General features: G+C 35.6%; 1 non-coding gene across 1 annotated transcript; it reads right to left on the minus strand.

Annotated features, from left to right (window-relative positions):
* Nucleotides 1-3,667: 3,667 nt before the first annotated feature.
* On the minus strand, nucleotides 3,668-3,740 carry Trnar-ccu. Its single transcript has one exon. It is a non-coding gene; the product is annotated as a tRNA-Arg (tRNA).
* Nucleotides 3,741-5,806: the final 2,066 nt, after the last annotated feature.

Raw genomic sequence — 5,806 nt, forward strand, 5'->3', positions numbered from 1 at the left:
TTTTTTCGATCCGAAAACTTTGTTCATCTTTAGGAGACTTTCAATAATAATGCTCAAAGGCTTATTTAGTAATTTTTTAATATTAAACAAGTAAGAAAGTCTAAGTTCGGGCGGAGACGAACATTAAATTCCCGGCGCAAGTATTAAATATATGTTTTTTCACCTTTCCGAAACCTACCGCTAGATGGTAAGCCGGGGTGTATCAATTTTGAGTAAATTAGCGTCCTTCAATTTCGAAATATTGAAGTTTCGGCCGTAATTTTAGTCGATTTCAATAATTTTCAACGTTTTGCTTATATGTGGCAAGCACAATTACCACACCGAGTTTGGTACAAATTTATAGAACGGTTACCGATATACATATATGTGGCCATAAGTGGGCGGTGCCACGCCCATTTTCCAAAATTTTACCATAAACGTATTTCTTGGTAAAGAATTGTTGCGAGCATCAATTTTGAATAAGTTAGCTTTAATATTTACTGATTTATCGAAGATTTTGTATTTCTCTAAATTACCGTTATATGGGATGTGGGCGTGGTTATTGTCCGATTTTAAAAAGTTTCGGCGATTTTTTATACTGTGCCAAGGCCAACAACTGTGCCAAGTTTGGAAGAAATTGATGCAGCGGTTACCAAGGTATACACATGTAACCATAAGTGCTACGCCCATTTTCCAAAAATTTATAATGTTCTTATTTTTCGTCTAAAAATTATTGTAAATATCAATTTTGAGTGAATTATTTTCAGTAGTTACTAAAATATCGCAGTTTTAGTATTTCTGGAAATTACCGTTATATGGGAAGTGGGCGTGGTTAAAGTCCGATTTCGCCCATTTTCAATACCAACCTACCTTGGATTAAGGGAAACCTACATACCAAATTTCGTTGAGATATCTCAATTTTTGCTCGAGTTATCGTGTACACGGACAGACGGACAGACGGACAGACGGACAGACGGACGGACAGACAGACATGGCTTAATCGATTTCTTTTTTCATCCTGATCATTTATGTATACATTTGTCTATATCTATCTCGATTCGTTTTGGCTGTTAAAAACAACCGTTATGTGAACAAAATTAATATACCCTTGTGCACAAGTGCGCTCTGGTATAAAAATTTTATAAGTCTCCTAAAAATCCCAAAATATGCAATGGTGTCATAAAAAATCGCTGGTGTTAGAAAATGGTAAAATAAACAGTTGGGTATTATTACTGGAAGTCTCCTGAATATATATATTAATTTTCAAGAATTCTGTGCCATTTCCACGAAAAATGGGTTTTCCCCCATATAAGATACATGGAAAAATTTGAGCACTTTGAGCGACCTGTAGATATTTTTTTCGAAATAAAAAAACAGGGATATATTTTTCGATTTAGAACAACATAAGTGCATTAAAAATTTGACTTTACTCCCCCTCCACCCCAATGGATTTTTGGACCACCCTAATGTACATACATACATACGCACCTGCATAGATTTTTAGTGAACTACTAATTAATAAGGTACTAAGAATAATAATTCTTAATGAATACATACATACATATATGTACATACTATGTATGGGCACTCACTCTTTGCAGGGAAAGCTACTAGTTGTGAACTAGAATTCTACCAGTTTGCGTTTCAGCCCAAATAGTTCACGTTCTATCCTTTTTCAATGTTAGCGACTGGTAATTTTAACATTGCGATGTCCTACGAGATGTCAATTGTCAGGCTATGCATCAGCATCTACTAGTAGAAATAGTAGTAGCATTATAGAAGTTGATGAGATAGTTTGCCAATTCATCCTCCGTGAAAATGATAAGTATGCCTTTTTGCTCGCGGCGCTCCAATAGTCGCAATGGCCGACAGAGCAGAGCACTCGCGTGGTATGCCTGAGGTCCCGGGTTCAAATACTGGCGCAGGGAAAATTTTTTAATTAAATTTTATTTTTCTTACTGTAGTTCATTTTTTTATTTAGGGTTTTTATTGTAATTTCTAAATTTAATTGAAGAAAAAATATTTTTTTAATTTCTTTTTTTTTTATGGCACAAAAAGCATTTCTTGACATTTGGAAGTTTTTTCTGTAATTCAATTATATTTTCAAATTTGATATTTATATTTAACTTATGTACATTGGATTTAACTTTAACAAGTAAGAAAGTCTAAGTTCGGGCGGAGCCGAACATTAAATACCCGGCGCAATTATTAAATATATGTTTTCCACCTTTCCGAAAACTACCGCTACACGATAAGCCGGGGTGTATAAATTTTAAGTAAATTAGCGTCCTTAAATTTCGAAATATTGAAGTTTCAAGCATTACTGAAATATACCGTTATATTAAAAGCGGTCGTAATTTAGTCCGATTTCAATAATTTTCAACGCTTTGCTTTTATGTGGCAAGCACAATAATCATACCGAGTTTGGTTCAAATTGCTAGAACGGTTAGCGAGATACATATATGTGATCATAAGTGGGCGGTGCCACGCCCATTTTCCAAAATTTTATCATAAGCGTATTTCTTGGTAAAAAATTGTTGCAACCATCAATTTTGAATAAATTAGCTTTAATATTTACTGATTTATCGAGGATTTCGTATTTTTTCTAAATTACCGTTATATGGGATGTGGGCGTGGTTATTGTCCGATTTTAAAAATTTTCGGCCATTAAATATGTTGTAGCAGGATCAAGAACTGTGCCAAGTTTGGAAGAAATTGGTGCAGCGGTTACCAAGATATACGCATGTAACCATAAGTAGGCGTGGCTACGCCCATTTGCCAAAATTTTTTAATATTCTTATTTTTCGTCTAAAACTCATTGTAAATATCAATTTTGAGTGAATTATCTTCAGTAGTTACTAAAATATCGCACTTTTCGTATTTCTGAAAATTACCGTTATATGGGAGGTAGGCGTGGTTATTGTCCGATTTCGCCCATTTTCAATACCATCCGTCCCATGCCCAAAAGAAGTCCACGTACCAAGTTTCGTTAAGATATCTCAATTTTTACTCGAGTTATCGTGTGCACAGACGGACGGACGGACGGACGGACGGACGGACGGACGGACGGACGGACGGACGGACGGACGGACAGACAGTCACCGCTTAATCGATTTCTCTTTTCATTCTGATCATTTATGTATACATTTGTCTATATCTATCTCGATTCGTTTTGCCTGTTACAAACAACCGTTATGTGAACAAAGTTATAATACCCTTGTGCACAAGTGCGCTCGGGTATAAAAATCTTTACCACCTCTCCAAGCGGCTTCGAACCTGTGATCTGAGAACCAAAAGCAGTAGCCTTCACATGACGCCACAGCCGACATTTGTAAGAAAAGCAATTAATTGCGTTTTATTTTTGGCTATGGCAATTCAAAGGCAGATGTCGCTGAACGTCTAAGTTCTTCGAAAGGGTCGGACTGGTAGGCACATACTAGTTAATGAACATGTATTATTCCTAACTGGTTTGGCTTTTCACTGCAGGGTAAGAGCTCTTACATGCATTCTCCCACATATGTGGATACATACTATGTATGTATGTATGTATGCACATTCATCGTCTATTTTAATTATTTCAATAATTTCACTTGCAACCAGCCGCACTTTATTAACACGCGATTTTTTTCAGGTTTTTAATTGATTATTTAGCAAAATTCCTCAAACAAAAAAACTCATTCTTCCTCTTTACCCCAGATGGGACTCGAACCCACAATCCTCGGCTTAGGAGGCCGATGCCTTATCCATTGGGCCACTGGGGCTGCCAAAAATTCTTTTCTCATTCATGAACAAGTATTCGAATAAGAAATACACAAAGAATCTGATAATAACAAAAGCGATCGGGGAAATAAAACTAAAAAAAATAAAAGATATTAAAATAGAAAAAACGCTAGATCATCGCACTCGAAAGAGAGCAAAGAAACACACATCGAGCAGTTTACCGATTGTTGTTGGCATCTTAAAATAGCTAAAATACTTGAAACAAAATAAAAATAAAACTAATTAAATGCGTTTTATAACCAGTGATCGGACTACAAAAAAATTTGTGTGGTAGAATCTGGGAAAAAATGTGGTAGATTTCAAAAAAATGTGGTAGATCTCAGGTTTTGGATCAAACTTTGTACAAAAATTAACAAAATTCTGTAAGGTTTCACCTAAATTGCAAACATTTTAATTATAATCAAAAAAAATTAATTTTAGTATAATAAAGTGCAAGATTGAAGTTGCTAAAAATTGCGTTGAGTTTTGGCAATTTTTTAAAGCAAGCAGTTCCTTCCATATCATGATATTTTTCGAACATATTTTGAAAGATTTCTGCAACCTTGCGGAGGGCTGCCACCTTTTCTTTTTATCACATCACGATGTAACGAACAAATGTGGCACGTTCCAGAAACCGATACTTGGGATTTGCCGATTTTGACAATTCTCAAGCAAAAGTAAACAACGCTAATACTATCACAAAAATCGCCGTTTTTTAACATTTTCGCTATTAATTCTGTTAGAGTTTAGTGTTGGAAAGTTTTTGCTCTTAAAATTAAGGAAATTATGTCGAGCAAAAATAAAGCTACTCAAAAACGCGAAAATGTTGTAGATTTCAGACCTTTTGTGGGAGATGTGGTAGATGCTCAAAAAAGTGGCAGATCTACCACAATGTGGTATAAGTCCGATCACTGATTCTAACGCTCAGCAACGATAGCAAAGCGAAAACAGACATACATATGTACCTCTACATACTTCTGTACGAATAGTGTGTGTACATAATAAGTGGAACTCAATTTGATACCCTAGTTGGGAACAGCTGTTACTTACGAAAATCGTAGAACAATCATAAGTTTTTTACAGCTGTAAAGTGGTACATACATACAAACATATGCATGTACCTATCTGCTTTTAGCTAAAAATTATGTGCGACCCTATATATTTCAATCTTTTTGTCAAAACTATACACCATACATACATAATTTTTTAGATATGTATGTAGGTAAATCTAACGAAATCTTGGCTACCTAAACGATGATTAGTTGCAGTTATCCTAACAATGATAATCATAGTCTTCGCACAGCGGCGAATCAGGGTCGCATTGACTGACGGCAAGTTCAAAGTTGCACCCTGCTAGACAGCAGTATCGCGGAATAAGCGAGCCGAGAGGAGTGGGATCGAATTCCACGGCTAGTAAAAATTTCAATTAAAGTCGTAATTTTTTCCCAAAGTATGAAAGATCATCTGTGAAGTGCAGAAGAAAAGCATATTCAACAAAAAATTCCAGCAGAAAGCTTAAAAAAAAAAACAGCCAAAACCGTATCTGTTTCCAATCATTTATTTTATGTACAGACATACATACGTTTCTGTCGAACACTTTAGTGGGCAAACGGAACGTCAAAGTATCCGAAAATGGAATCCTTGTAAATCCTTTTCGGATCCATTTTCGTATTTTTTGCTAGCTGGGATAGGTACTATGTATTTCCACTTGTATTTGTGAATGGCAAACACCATCGTGTTCACAATTCCGGTAGACTTATCGGCTACCAACTTACTCGTATTATTACAACCCCAATATTCAACATCCGACCGCAGTTATGTAAATGTGTACAGCCTGATCCATTTGGTGGTTTCGAAACTAGAACGCTGTCTAGCATTTCTAAAAATGGATTGCATTAAAACTATTAAAACCTACTATTACGAGTACGCTTTAAGATGAGTTTATGGAGCACATAATCGTCCAAATAGCAAATCAATTGGTGAAATTGTAAAGAAACTTGCAGATACTGAATCAGTGAAAGATGGGTATTTTTCATTTGCCACTCCATCCCACTTAAGCAACCATTCA

The sequence above is a fragment of the Rhagoletis pomonella genome, unplaced genomic scaffold, assembly GCF_013731165.1.
Source record: "Rhagoletis pomonella isolate Grant_MI unplaced genomic scaffold, Rhpom_1.0 Rhpom_scaffold_00002, whole genome shotgun sequence".
NCBI classification, from domain to species: Eukaryota; Metazoa; Arthropoda; class Insecta; order Diptera; family Tephritidae; genus Rhagoletis; species Rhagoletis pomonella.